The sequence below is a fragment of the Polyodon spathula genome, chromosome 20 (assembly GCF_017654505.1).
Source record: "Polyodon spathula isolate WHYD16114869_AA chromosome 20, ASM1765450v1, whole genome shotgun sequence".
Lineage (NCBI taxonomy): Eukaryota > Metazoa > Chordata > Actinopteri > Acipenseriformes > Polyodontidae > Polyodon > Polyodon spathula.
Window position 1 is genome coordinate 11,567,820 of NC_054553.1, and position 16,602 is coordinate 11,584,421.

Here is a 16,602-nt window from a genome sequence, read left to right on the forward strand (position 1 = left end):
TTGATCCCATTTACAAGAGCCACCTGTGAGGAGGGGAGTAATGCAAACATGTAGTGTCAGTTAATGTTTTAATATTGTTTTAGCAGGCTTGGCAAAGAGATAATTATGATGTTATTTAGTTTCTCATTCTTATTCCTGTTTTGTTAGACGCTGGGGATTATTTTTCCAGTGTGATAGAAACAAAAGTTTGTGATGTGACTGGGTGGATCTATGTTTGATGATGGACGAATACACCAGGAGGCAGGGGGTTCTAGAGACTCACTGGGGAGTTCTTGCAGTGACACCAGGGGGCGCTAGGGTATGAATAAACTCTACTTGTAAATCATGTTGCACAAAAATAAATATGCAAAAACTAAACATCTGAATTAATCACTTGATCCTATATCTATATATATATATATATATATATATATATATATATATATATATATATATATATATATATATATATATATATATATAAATAAATGGGGTGTGTGTGTGGATGGACTGGAGAGGAGAGCTGTAGTAGAAAATTATTGACATGAGGGAAGACGATTGTTACTGACAAGGGGCTATAATGCTCAAAGCTTCAGGTAACAACAGAGGTAACAATAGCAGTATAATATGAGTCAGTCAAGAAAATACATCAGGCACAGTTGGATAGTGCCTTCACTTTTCGGTCTGATTTATGTAATTAATACCCAACATGCATTTAAATGGATACAGACAATATGGAGGAATATAGAGGCTTGACGTGGAAATATACACCTGCAATATGTAGCACACACTTTGATTCCCTGACTTATCTGTGGCATCCATTGCATATGTTCTGTAATATATGAAAGATGCATCTCCCTGTTGCAAGAGAGCATTAGTTCCAGTGGGATCTGATCTGATGGTCAGATGATGCAAGTAGGATCCCAGGTGATGGGGGCATTTCTATTCAAGGAACAAAAGGGATGACTGTCAGCTAGTGAAGTGTGAAATTTTAGACCTTCAACTGCACTGGAACTTATTGTTGGAGAGTCCTTGTATTTAGACTGCGAGCTGATTTGGGCTATATTTTCAAAGCTATTTTTACTCTAGTCTTTAATGAACTCCTGTTTTTTTGGAGAAAAAAGCTGCTGATTTTTAAAAACTAGAACCAAATAACTTTTATACTACTATGGATGGTCTTTCATATGCATTAAAGCTGTTCGCTTCTCAGTTTAATATGATTTACATGGAATTTTCTCCTTTGAAAAAACAGGACTTCATTAAAGACGACAGTAAGTGCTTTCAAAATATTTAGGTTTAGCCATTAAAGAAAATACTGACTTTATCCATCACTTTGTAAATGTTAACAATGCTGAGTTATTCTAGTTTACACAACTGTACCACTAGAAAGGTTTACTTAAAGTAGTTTCTTGTATCAATAAATCATTTACAAAAAACAGCATGAAATGACAAAAGGGATATATTATTACACTGCATAACTTCATTTTTTTTTTAAATGCAACGTGTGATTGTATTTCTGTTTCCCATCTTTTCAAATGCCCCTCCTCCTTTTAAACATACTTTGTTTGCTACAATTTATCATGCTGATTTTTTCCTACATGACGATGACAGTGATTTATTCTTGTAAGATTATCACTGCTTTGATGAGCTGTGCATGCATGAATTACATCAGACCTCAGGATGATGTCAAATATATAAATCATTGCAGTTTGAGTATCAAAAGAAGCCAACTTTTTTGTGTCAGTAATGCAGACAGATTTGAAGATGAAGCCAAGAAAGCATGAGAAGGTGGTGGTGAGCCTCTCCTGTCCTCTCCTCCATATTGGTCTGCATCTTTCATAGTACCCACCCCATATGCTTTCCTTTACAAACTATCACAACGTGTCATGGTGCTTTCCTGAAATCGTGGGACAGGTAAATAACAAAGTTATGTATGCAGAGACAAATGTTACTGCTAAAATGAAGAGCGAGACTCTTGACTTGTGCCATAACAATATGCTTACTGAACAGCTGTTGGTTGCTTCAGTTGATCACTTAAGAGTATAGTCTAAAACAGGACATGAGCAACTGAGAACGTGTTTGTTTGCATTATCAGTTGGAATTCTGTGTGTGGCTTCGTGTAGATTGTCAAATATTGCATTTCAATTCCTAAGCTTCTGTACAGACACTATCACATCCTGTGGAAAAACAAAGTTAATATCTGTGATAACTTGTTAGATAATATCAGGGGGGGTTTCAAGCAGTTATGCATACATATAGGGATTGGCGTGATCTAGGGAACTAACAGTGGGAATTTGAATTGTATCCTGTAGTAAATCATGTTAAAAACCAAGCTGCTGAAGTAAACAATGTAACAGTGCTATATAGAGAACAAAGTAATAGTGAGCCAATGCGAAACGCTGCTGCGGTTGTTTGTTTGAAATGACAGTTCCCAGTTAGCTGTGGAAAGGTGTAATGAAACCAATGTCTCTGAGAGTTTCAATTGTTTTTCAGTACAGTGAAGGAACCTGCTGTGCTTTCCTGGAGTGATGATGCAGTTGTGGAAATCTACCAAAATCTTCAAATGACTCGCCTGGCTGTTAATATTATTATATTGTCTTAAAGCGCTATAGCTAAGTAATGGTTTATTATGCATTCCATTAATACTTTCAGTATTTATTTGACATACAATCATTCGTTCATGTCTGTCACCTATCTGCTCCAGCTCGCCTGGTGTTCTCTCTGCCTTGCTACTCCACTGACTCCACCGATCACCGCTTGCATCCAGTACAAGACTCTTGTACTCGCCTACCGATGCCTTGACCAGACTGCGCCCAGCTACCTGCAGACCCTCATCTCTCCCTACACCACCACCCGACATCTCCGCGCTGCCTGCACTAGAAGACTGGCTGCACCTCATCTACGCTCCCCTGCCTCCTGAGCCCGCTCCTTCTCCACCCTCGCCCCGCAGTGATGGAACGATCTTCCTACGGATGTCAGGACTTCCCAGTCCCTGACCACCTTCCGGTGCTTCCTCAAGACACATCTCTTCAGACAACAACTGTAAAACTCAATTCCCTTCTGGACAATATAGCACTCTGCCTTTAATGCTCTTTAACTTGCACTTATCTGCTCCCTATTTTACTGTATTGAATCCTGCACGTAACCCAATCTGTAGTATTTTGTATTTCACTTGCACTCGTATCTAACCCTGATGTAACTATCAACACTGTTATCTGCTCTTGAACTGCCCCGATATCAAATCGTATTGTGGTTTGTATTTGCTCTTAGGACTGAAGTCATTGTATTTTGTGTCTTGCTCTTGTACTGTAATTCTTGATATGTATTTTTTGTGTACAACTGTGAGTCGCCCTTGGTAAGGGCGTCTGCTACGAAATAAATAATATTATTAATAATGTTAATAAGCAGTCAACAGATTTGTAGTCGGGGTGCGTGTGTGAATCCACATTTCCACTGCTGTTGCAATTCTCTTCTCGTTCCATATGTATGCTGAGCATTTTTATTCAGACTTGTTTAGATTTTATGGGTTAAACCTAACAAAGCATAATTAAAGTAAGAGTTATTAACCTAATTGAGCTCTTCATTAATGTTGAATACCTATTATACAGGAAGGATCATTTCTTAAATGATCAAGATCCTTATTGTAGTGATGGAATAGACACAAATGTACCTGATTTCACCCTGCTCTGTGAAATAAACCTGTTTTTCTTTTTGTTAATTTCTTTTGAGCTGAAGATGGTTACACATTTCATTAGATTTGCTTGCCAAGCCCAGTGGACCAAACATAATGAGAAATCTCTTCCAAAAACTGGATTTCTATTAAGATTCTATATTTAGACACATATGTAATAGATTAGGAGGCAATGAAAAAGCTGAAATCTTGTACCAGCTGTTTTAATTGAAAAAGAGGATTCAAGCAATTGTGCATTATGGTAGGGATTGACAAGAACTGGGGATTACCTGCATGGCCATTAGGGGTGTTGGAATAAATTATATAATAATTAAATTAAACATGTTATATTTTAATTCTATAGAATTAAAATATTTAATAAAAGCTTCAAAATAACAAAATAAAATTAACATTTGACCAAAATACAGAGAAAACACGATTAATTAAATCAATGGCACATTGTTATAAAAATACATTCCTTTTTTTTTTTTACTATAAATCCAAAACAAACCTTACCACATTATTGTAATCATTTTACAGTTGCAGTATCTTGCATGTTATTTAAGACTTTTTCAAGTCTGATTTGATTCATTAAATAAAGTGTGACTTTCATAAAACTGTTTAAAATTGCAATTGATTTATTTGAAAACTGTTTTGTACAGATATACGCATACATATCTCTTTTTGTTAGTAAACAGTCAATTAAAAGTCTTTTAAACTCATTAGTTAAAGCAATTAGGCAGCTACAGTATGTGCTACAATAATTATTCCCACATTATGCCTCAAGGGGTACCATTTACCTAAACTGAACTGCTGTAAATAACTAATGATCAATAGAACTGGTCAAAAAACAATATTAAATAAAAATGATTGCATATTAAACGTTATTATTTCTATAGTTCCATAATCTTTTTACGCCATTTAAGGTACGTTTTAGTGATTATGCGTCCTTGAATTGTCAATAGAAGTAATCAGTATAGCAATGCAGGCACAAGGGAACAGCTTTTCGGATCATACTGAGTTTCTGACTGTATAAGCCTATTCCCCGTTCTTGGTGTTCCAGTCCCCCAATCAGAACCTGTTTCAGTGGCAGCCTCACACCTTCTTTGCGTATTGGTGTAGTTGGTCCTCAACAAAGGAACCATCGTTTCTCGTAACAGAAAAAAGAATGTTAATGTTTCAAAACCTGTACCCAATTACTTCGGCACGCGTGTCCTATAAATAATTTTATTTATCTTTTACCAAGAAATTCATAGGAAAGAAAAGATTTGTTCCGAGTGAATCAACAACAAATTCCCGAAAATGAATTATGCCTGGCATATGTAAATATTTTAAATTCGAATCTGATCAAAATAAATCAATTAATAACTCATTATTCATGAGCACAATGTTGTGGTGCATCACTCAAAAGGCCCCTTCGTTTATTTGTCTTTTTGGAGGGGGAACAAAAAATAAATGAGCCTGTTTGACTGTTGCACCCTACCGGCATGTTTTATTCATCAGCAACTGTTTAAATGCAAATTAAAGTGTAAAAAAGAAATAAAGCTAACCTGAATATATTTACTTCATTTCTTAATTCTATTTACTAGGATAACATTGGTTGGGTTACCTTGTTTTTTTATACTTTACCATACCTCTCTGCGCTTTATCATGCTTACATATACCATGTGCTCATACTTTACTTTTACTATGGCAAACAGGAAAGATTATCTTTCAACACTCTACTCAGCCCTGCTTTTTTGTGCAGAGCATGGGACGCTTTCACAAGATAAATTGCTAATTGGCTGTGAAGGGGATACGGCACAGGATTCAGAGCTCAGCTAGCACTTGGGTAGACAAAACACACATACGCTGTCGAAGCTCACATTGACAAAGCACTAACATGTTAGCATGGTTTTGAGAGCAGGTGTTGAACTTTCAGTTCCTAAAAGCCTTTAGCTTCTCGACACCTTTGAGAATCAGTGGCCGACTATGCTAACTACATTCCCGCCTTCTCTTTGTCTTAGAGAGGTGTCAGAATCATTTTATTGGGCTACCCGCGGTTGCTAAAAAATGTAGCACATTGGAGGAAAAAGTATAGCAAGACAATTTTGTAGGAATTCTGTAATCCCACAGTACAGTTGTGGAAGACCTCCTTGTTTTTTATAGCTAGCTTGGTGTTGCAATGCTAGTTGTTGGTTCATGCTAAATCTGGTTAAGGTGAATGCTCTATTATTGGGGTGTGTTTTGAGTTGGCCACATATTTCATAGGCTATGTTTACTACCAGTCTGGCTCCATTCATACCAAAATCAGATACATTCCAGGGAGACATTGAAGAATTATCAATCTTTCTTATGGTTGCAGGCCTATTGGGATTCAGTTTAGCAAGAGTATACTGTACTTCAATGGACTTCTATTTTTCAAATGAGCTGTGTACTTTTCTCCCTTTGAGCAGGATCATGTAACTGATCCCCCCTATAGACAATGTAGTACTAAGCATGCAAATAGGGTTAGGAGCAAAGTGGTCACTAGAAGTGTGGCTCTCCTTCAGTCCATTATGCATTGCATATGTGGTTAACTGAACCTAAGTGTCCTGACCTTGAATGAACTAAGAGAGCCATGGGGTAAGTCATTCATTCAGTTTCAGGTAGCATCAGTTACTAAAGCCCCTTTCATACTGGCATGATCTACCTGAGTCAGAACCTAACCAGACAGGACCCGGTGTCATGCGGGTCAGGTCCGCTATTTCACACTGCTTTTGATAAGCAGGGTTGACCTGGGTGACAGACGCAAGTAAACAATGAGTGTATCAATACAGACGCTTCCATCCAAGCTTCTCTGGATTCAACCGTCGGCCCAAACGTTGATTAGAGCAAATGTTTTATACATCCCTGCTGCAATCTGGTTCATGCTGTGTCTTAAGCAACAAAAATATGGCAAAACAGAATAAACAGAAATGTTCCTTGCAGAAGTGAACCCTTCATGCAGGCGTGGCTGTTTGTTATTGCGTCAGCTCACAATTGGCCATCAAGCATTTTGTCTCACTCAACCTGAGTCAAAGCGTGTCAACCCACATCCTGAGGTGGGTCGCAGGGACCCGGGTCAATCCGGGTATGCCCCAGGTTTAACACTACGCAAGATTTGTGACCAGGTTAGCCAGGACCCGGGTCCGGACCCTGGTAGGAGTGCCAGTCTGAAAGGGGCTTAAGCCTGTGGCACTCTACAGGGATGACATTTTTCTTAGGGTATTGACTTGACAATATACTACGGTTCCAGATTAGTCATTTTCACCACCTACAGCAAAGGAAGTGATTGCGCTCCGGGAATCTTTTTTCAACTTAACATATCCTTATATCCTGGATTTAGGTAAAAAAATAAAACAAAGTTGACAATGTCATCAATAGCTTCCACTTTGGAAATTAAATATAGCATGAAGCTAAACCCCTTTTGAGTGACGGGCGTCAGAAGATAGTTGCTTGTTCCAGCGATGGCTGGTTTATTTTCCATGCCTTAGTGTGGCGATGTTTCCTTTAGACCTCTATTTAGTTTTACTATCCTAGTTTTAGTTGCAATATGTGCCGGGGGATTCAAGGGATTTGCTGCATCAAAGGAAATGTATTAATAGCAACCAGATGATAAAGGTAGGGATGGAAGGACCTGGTGGAATAATGTTTGAACCATGGCCAATTTGTCAAACGCATCCTGTAAATATACTTGTTGGACTTTTGTAATGTTAATACCACACCTTTCCTGGAACAACTTTTAATGAAGGCATATCAAACTTAGTCAAAAATGTAAGCTACTTTTCCAGTTTTGTTTTGTATTTAAAGGAAGATGCCCTTTGTCTATGTAATGATATTTGTTTCTTTTGAGCCTGTTTTTCAAAACCTTGGTTACATAAAGGAGTTCATTTTCTAGTATCTTATTACCATAAGCTCTACAGCTATGGCCAAAAGTTTTGCACCACCCTATATAATTAACAAATTTTGCTTCATAAAGTTGAATGAAACTTGCTGAATAATGTTACATTAACATACTGAATTACATACTGCTTTGTAGTTTTCCATATTTAATGAAAAACTGACAAAAAATGTCATTGGGACGAAAATTGGGACATTTTGAAATCTGACGTGAAATTCTGTTCTACTGTTATGGCTGCTGGTAGACTTTTGCGGTATAATTTTATAGTTTCTTTGATGTTAAATAAAATAATTATTATTATTATATCCTAACCCTAAAATTCTAGGTCATTCAGAACTTTTGGCTTCAATGCTATTTTTTTATTGCTGGGATTACAGGGGTATCAGTAGTTCACAGATTGTCAGGGGGTGCTTTTGTTTTAGTTTAGATGTGTATTTTAATAGTGAAGTGGTCAGAGTTCTGTCTTCAGACTTCGGGATCAAGATTGAGGCAACAGATGCACAGAAGCAAACAGGGCTGGAACTCAGCAGCAAGCACTTACCAACATTGCATAGACTGGATAAGAATGCTCTTTATAAACGTCTCTATGCACCTGCATTTAAAATGACACAAACACATGCATACTACAAAAATATCTGTTTTATTGCACATGGAAATACTACCCCAGTCAGTCAACTCTGCAATCAATTCTAGCTGTCCACTCCAGCCAATTAAAAAAATATCAAAGAGTTTGTAATGGGGTGCAAACATGGAGAAAACCTACACTTTACAGAAAGTTCTCTCCAGTTTACTGTGCCAAGCTGGGATCTGTCACCTGTATAGCATCAAAAGCAATGACGGTAGTGCCTTACTGTTTCAACACATGGAGCCTGGCCCCAAACTTAAAAGTTTTGTTTTTGTTTTAGACACCCCTGGCGTAGGGTTAAGAATTGTTAGACAAAGACCCTTAAAAAAACAAAACCTATGAAAATAATTCAACCATGCAACATCTGAAATGCTTTTTTTTTTGTTGCAATGAAGGAAAGTATTTCAGGTTTAGACGGGGAAAAGATTATTTACATTTATAGTAGAATTTCATCTGAACTAAATGCATCCATGAGAAGAGAACTGATTGTTTTCTTTTGGGGCAGCTGCAGGGTTGTACAGTATGTTTAAATCAATTTCTAGACAAGACGCGCCACAGGGGAAAACACAAAACTATTCAAGATTTTTGAAGCCAATGTCAAATGCGCTGTACAAAGATAACAATTTTTTTTTTCCATCAAAGATAATAAGTTGCTCTCTTTAGAGATGTGTGTTTTTATTAAATTATTCAGACGTTTTACCCATATGTATGAGGCTTGCTTGACATCCATCTTGTTGTTGCACCAAAACATATGAAAGTAATTTGTATAAGAAATGTTAGTTCTAGACAGTATTCCTTGATGTTGATAGTTTCTCACAAGCAGACAGATTCATTTATCACAGTATAATGCAAAGCAAATAAATAAATTAACCCTATGTTTAAAATGTATAGCCAAGGTAATCACAGGGTGAAATTGAACACCATTACCTACATTCAAATGTATTTGTCAGAACCCGTAATACTGTCTGACTATATATTCCATCTGATCCTGAATGAGAGGACCACCTGCATGAAAGAAGAGAAACTTCATGTTATGTCTTTGTTATGGAGTACAATAACATAACACCAACTCTACAAATATTTCCCAGAACAGGTCATTTTCTGCTTCAAGAGGGTTTAATAAGAACAGATGACATCATCCTCTAACTGATCTTTGTATGAGACGAGCAGTTAGTTCAGTTATGGCCCCTGCCATAGCTTATGTTCAGCCAGATTGTATATTGATTTAGCACCCCTTGTAAATCGGTCAGTTTTCTAATGCTTTTCCCAAAGTTATATTAGGCATTTACCATAGCTTTTGTATGTTTAATTTGATAGCTCAGGGATGTCCAAAAAGCCTATGGGTATCCATTTCAGCTCACAGGACACCTGACGAATAGGGAGCGTTGTTGTCCAGTGAAGAGAAATATTCCTACTTTTCTGTATCCCTGACCCACTGTTACTGCATTAAAATCGCAATTTTTTGTGATGCATTACTGTATGCACAATTAAAAGCTCCTTAAATGCTTGTGGAAAATGAGTCTGGATTTCGATCTTACAGAATATGGATGCATTCTCACCTCCCAAAATACACAAATTTTGTAATTTTTTTTTTTTTTTTTTTTTTTTTTTTACAGTTGGTTTCCTTCAGTTCAGTATGAACCTCTACTGACACATGCTGCTTGACCGCCCTGGCCTGTGCCTTGTTCAAAACCTAGTCCTGGATTTCTAGTTCTTGTTGGCAGAACAGGAGAATCTTAGTCTTTGTCTCTGCTAGGTGAGTATTTCACACAAGGGTTAATTCCTAGTTTCTGGTAAGCAGCCAAAGCACCTGGTAATACAGAATTAAATACAAAACCCAGATGAAAGAAGGGATCAGGAAGACTGTAGATCTGACGAAAAATACTTTGATTAAACAGACGGCGAACCAGGAAAATGAAAAATGGGGTTTAAGGTTTGACAGAATACATACATTATCACAGCAACATGAACACGCACTGGGAGTTCCAAGTGTAAGCCAGCAGCCAAAATTAATATATAATATCTATATATATATATATATATAATATATATATATATATTTATATATATAACAGCTTATATCTAATATTATATCTCTATATTTACTTTGATAAATATCTAAAGATATCTCCAGAAACCGACATTTTACCAAAGTGTTGCTGTTTAAATATACACAAATTGGTTTATTAATTTGCTTCATCCATCATTTATTGCAATAGAATATTGAAGTGACGATTTGAAGGGCAGAGTTCATTTAATTCTGTCGTTTCATGATTAGCCTCTGCTGCGCAGAATGTATGCACGCCCATGATCTGACACAATTAGAAAACACTTGAGTGAGAGCACGATTAAGAGTCGACCCTCAAACAAATGTTGGGAGCCCTATTTTAGTGCTTTTTGGAGCGACGCCCAGTTCTTTACCTATCTTCACAACTATTTACATGGCTCTGATTCTCCAGCTGTGCTCTAATTCCCAACCTTTTTGAGCAGGATTGTCGAACAATAGATGCAACCCTTTTGAGTGCAAAGGCATTGAGTTCCTCTACAGAACCCCCAGGAGTGCAAATTTGGCGCTATGGTGCTAGATTCTAGTGCCAGGGTACCTCATATAATTCCAGCAACATTACATTCAGGTGCCAATAGATATGCTTAATTGTATTTATTTATTTATTTGTATTCCTTAGCAACTGTAGATTGGGTATGGACTACTTACATCCCACCCACACTCAACCACATACACAGGAGACAAGGCTTGTGTCACGTGGGAAGTTTCTCGAGAAACATGTCTTTGCAGTGCACCTTTATTCACTTATTAATTAAATCATTGTTCAGCAAGTCAATAAGTTATGTGGACAACAGTAGACTTAATAGGTAACAATATCCCTGCTGGTAGTAACTACTTGCCTAATCGGGGGGGGGGTGACCCCCAAGCTGTGTGTGATCCACTTCCAAAAAAAGAACTCACTCCCAATGAAGTGCAATGAATACAGGAGACTGGGTTGCAGGCAGGCAGAATTTCAAACATCTAGCGAACACTTGGAAACAATGGACGATAATTCATATACCATAATCTCATACTTTGAAGACTCGGCCATCAATAATATTAAAATAAATGTTTGGAGCATGTGTCTGTGAATTTACTGCACGTATCAAATGGTAAAAAGTCTCCAAAGGACAAGGAAACAACCTAGCTGAACTTAAAAGACCTTAAACTGCACACCTGAATTCCTTTTGTAACTTTAGCAGAGCCTTTTCTCATATTTTGAAAAAATGGAATGGAAACCACCAAGGAAAAGCACAATTCCAATCTTGAACACAGAATGGCAGAGTGGGCCAAATCATAGCAACCTTCAACATTGGACAAGTCAGCGTATACCTGAGATGAACTGATTCAACGTGCCCAGTCTGAAAGATGTGCATCCGATGTGCTGAAGGGTTATGTGATCCTGCTCAATGATTATCATTAATCCATTAGAGATAGGGTGGAAATCTGCAGCACATGTTCTCCAGAAGCATCCATACTGCAGTCCTGTCATTTGAGACAGTTCCTCTTGAACATAAAAAAAAAAAAAAAAAAAAAAAAACTGAAACATCAGCCAACCCAGTGCCTACTGTCAGCCCTCAGAGATACAGTTTTTATATATTACAGATATAACACCAGGGGATTAATTTACATAAATGAATGATTCATGTTAAGGCACATCCCAGTCCACCTAGTGACACATTTGTTCTTCATTTAACTCAGTACAAATAAACAGCATGTGTGTTTCTGCAATGGTGATTCAAAGGGATTTTAACGCTAGTACTTTTTTCATATCAGTGCTTACATTATATATATATATATATATATATATATATATATATATATATATATATATATATATATATATATATATATATATATATATATATATTAATAATATAATATACTAAACGTTTTTATGATTTGCAAAATTAAATGTACCCATGTGTGACAGGGCACTCTTACCCTGAGCAGATGATTACTTGCCGTCCTCTAATCCAGGGTTTCCCAATCCTGATCCTGGGGACCCACTATGTTGTCTTGGTTTTTATTTTGAGCTCTCAGTTACTTAATTGAACCCTTAATTGAACTAATAATATGCTTAATTAGACCTTTTTTAATTGTTCTGAGCTCCTAAAAAGTTGCAGATTTCAAGTTCTTATAAAATTATATAGTTAACTTGAAATATCAAACTGTTTTACTGCTGAAAACAATTTAAAAAGATCTTATTAAGCTAATGAATAGTTCTTTTGATGGTTCAATTAAGTAATTAAGAACTGTGCTGAAATGAAAACCAGAAGACACAGTGGGTCCCCGGGACCAGGATTGGAAAACCCTGCTCTAAACCAATGCTTCTAAATCCTGGTCCTGGGGGGAACACTGCCCTGCTGGTTTTTTGTTCCAACCAAGCGCTCATTTACATAATTGAACCTTAATTGAACTAATAATTAACATATAACATAATAATTAATTAGCATAGCAGTGTTCCCCCAGGACCAGAATTGCGAACCACTGCTTTAAACAATACCACTATGTGACTTGTATGTAAATCAGGGCTTCTCAAACTCGATCCTGGGGACCCCCTGTGGCTGCTGGTTTTCATTCCAAACAAGCGCTCAATTACTTAACTATACCCTTAATTGAAATGATAATTTGCTTAATTAGACATTTTTACTTGTTTTCAGCTCTTGAACAATTGCATATTTCAAGTTAGCTATAACATTTGATAAGTAACTTGAACTACAACTGTTTAAGAGCTGGAAACAAGTAAAAAGGTGTAAAAATGTTGGACTGTATAGAATTTTTGTTTGTATTTATATCCAGCAGATATAGGGTTAATTTGCTGTGTATCAACATTGTTCATAGCTTCAGTAAGATTAGAATGGGAACAATCAATGAGCTGATTAGGCAGTGATTGGTCAACAGGTTTAGTTGGCAGTAAAATGGCCAGGCCTTATCAAGTGCTTGATTACCTCATTGATCTAGTCCAGCTGTAAATAAAGGGGAGCTCTCGTTAGTGCAACACCATGCTCTCCTCTCTCTAAGTCCTGTGAATGCACTGAGTGGTTTGGTTATTTATGTAAATGTTTCCAGACATTCTGGTAAGAGGTGTATGATTTGGTAATCATCTGGGCATCTTTTTTTCTTTTGTGTTTTTTTTTTTTGTTTAGCTCCTTAATAAAAGTATATCAAAAGTACTAAACTACAGTGCTGGTGTCAAAAACATTTTCTATTTTTTTCTTTTGCACTCACCACCCACTCCCAGACCCATGATAACCCATTCTCCCACACCATGTTTTTAAAAATCTTCTTTGCAGAAGATGTGTTCTATAGGTTATTTAAATTCAGTGCAGATTTTTGATAAGCCATTGCAGTTTAGCAACATCTTAAACATTTTGGTTTCAGAAATGTATTTTGAATTATTTAGAAATGGAATATTGTGCCCATGCCCTATTTTTTAGATTTAAAAGAAAATTCTTTAGTTCTCAATATTTCTAAGGACAGTGACCTTTTGATGTGACACATAGAAGAACAGGTTGTATGATATATGTGTGTGTGTGTGTGTGTGTGTGTGTGTGTGTGTGTGTCACAACCTCAAAGCATATATAATGTTCTCTGAAGGGAAAGTGTATGGACTCATTAAGTGAAGCATATGGGCCACAGATGTGGCCTGATGTTACATGACAATTCAGTTTAATGTACTAGACCTTGAGTTCAAACATTTATGAGCACTTGTAAATTCAGTTTTCAAATAGTTTTGTTTACATGTAGTGCCCTCTTTAGTCTGCTAGCCTCTGAAAGATGACTGCAGTTCCCCAGAAATGTTCTTCCTACGTTTAAATCTAACTTGGTGTACTTTTTGGCTAAGATTATTAGAACATAAGAACATTTACAAACTTTCCTAACTGTTTGATATCCAAACTTTTACAGGTCAGGTCTTAAAGGATTCAAGTGATTGTGCCTCAACAACATGACTAGGTTGCCCATTTTATCTCTTCCCCACTCTGTGTGAAGAAGTGTCTCTTCCCTCTGTCTTAAATTGATCTCCACTTAATTTCCTGGTCCTGGTTCCTGTGCTTAAACTATTTAAGTACTTAAAGGTTTTAAATACTTCAATCATGTTCTCCCTAATTATTCTTTATTCTAGGTTAAATACATTACATTCTTTCAGTCTATCTTTAGATGTCCCATTCTTGTTTGAGGGTTGTATATGTGTTTTAAATTAAATGACAGTTGTGCTACAGTGCTAATGCTTTATACATTAGTTTGAGCATTAATGGGGAAATTAAAATACAAAGCACAGCTATACCTACTGCACAGTTCTATGTCAGTGTTTACCAGACTTCATGACATACACACCACTGCATTAACAAGAGTCAAATACATTTAATTGAGAAATCTAGTATATTCTAGCAGGTGTGACCTATTGTAAAGTTTTATATTCAATGTTTGTAAGAGATACTTTCACCATAGATTAAAGCTACAATATTTTGGTAGCAGGAGATAACTATGGCTTTTGAAAAGTCCTCCGCCCTTTAACCTGGATTAAATCATGTATATGGCAGCTCCCATCCACTTACTTATTTTGTGTGAGCGTTCCTATTGATATGCCAGGGATGCACATCTGCTGGCTGGATGCTTGAGCTCTCGTCTCTGTGCCATCCTCCTTGTGTTGCTTCAAGTGCTCTTGCAGGTGCAGAAAAGCGAGATCACAGTACCGTGAATGTGCCTCCCGTGGGTTCAGTTCATAATGTCCAGTAATCTGACTGTATGTGCTAACAGCCGGGCACTGTTATAACACATAGTTTCATCATCATTGAAGTCGATATGCACTAAGCTTCTTTAACCCTATATACTCTTACAATGTCTTTCATAACTAACAATTTTTCAAAAATCACAACAGGTTGTCTTAATTCTGGTGATTTTTGGAGTTTAGAATGCACTGTACTGTTGTATTAAATTGAGTTACCGAGAGTGTTGCACCTGTTAAAGAACTGATCCCATGGTGAGTCATGCAGTTAGGGGAGCGCATGGAAGAGTCCTGGCTGTGTGAAGTTGGTGCTCTTCACTGGGAATTCCACAGGGAGTATTGCAATGGATTAAGGGGTCACATTTTGGCAGGCACTGAGTCACCACACCACCTTACAGCACCCCCTAGAGGTCAGCAACACCTGTTGGGGGCCGGTGGCTCACTAAAATTTGTATATAGGTTACATTTGAAATGCACTGCTCCTGTGGAAAGTGTTTCTTATCTTTTGCCAATTTTTGACGAGGGGACAATTATCTATTTAAGGACACCAATATTTAGTATCAAGGGCAATACATGTCCCACCCCAAACACCACAAACTCTGTTGTTGAATCCCTTTTGAGTCACTGTATCGTTAAAACAACCCTCCTACTCATAGACACCCAGGCTGATGACATGCATGCTGAATAGTTCACCTTCTTAACTGTTACCAGGTTGAAGTTGGTTGAGTCCTTGAATTTAGGTATTCCTACAAAACACAACGGTTTTTCCACTCCCTACTTTGTTTTGGCTCGGCCTGACTGAAAAGGGAACCCCAGATGTGAATGTGAAATATTGTGAAGTGCAAAATAATGAAAACAATACAGGACCTCCTCACGCTCAAGGCTTAAAAACAATACAGGACCTCATTGAGCTCAAGGCTTGTTTTGGTGGAATTGTTCCAGCTTTCAACACTTTACTGCTCCCATTTCTCTGGTTAGAGGTTTCATTCTCTCGAGGCCCTAAATCCTTTAATATTGTAAAAGAATCAAAGCACTTGCAGAGCTTTATAAAGCTATTCTCCAGTGAAGGCGAAAGAGATGTGGACACATAACGAAGGCCCCTGAGTCTTTCCATAAGGATTGCATGTACCAGACATAAATTAGCCAACCTCTTTCTACCATCTAAACTGAAAAGAGGACAATTAACCTCTTTAATGAGAGTCAGAAATACAGAAAGGAAAGGGGGGGGGGGCCTTTGTTTCCAAAAAGTTTAAGACCAGCAGATGGTGCTACAATGTTCAATTTTTTAAACAAACATCTCGGCTTGACTTAAAACCATAGACTGTCAGGGCAAGAAGAATTGAGACACATAAGCTAATTGCTGTGGAAAGTTCAAGCAGGGGTGATGTAACTCATGTTTGTTATTAATGATTTACTTTATTTTTAGATTTTCCAATAGACTTCAACTTTGAACACCTCTTTTTTCTCCCAAGTGGCTTTATTTGTTTTTAAATTTGGAGGTGGTTTATCTAGCCAGGCAGTTTACATTTACAATCATTGTCATGGCAACTGACTGAAGCAGTCTTTACATATTATCAGCTTGGAGATACAGTTGGCTTCCAGGCCTGGTCTTCTCAAACAGCTCCTCTTCAGAACTGTGTCCCTACTGTAATAT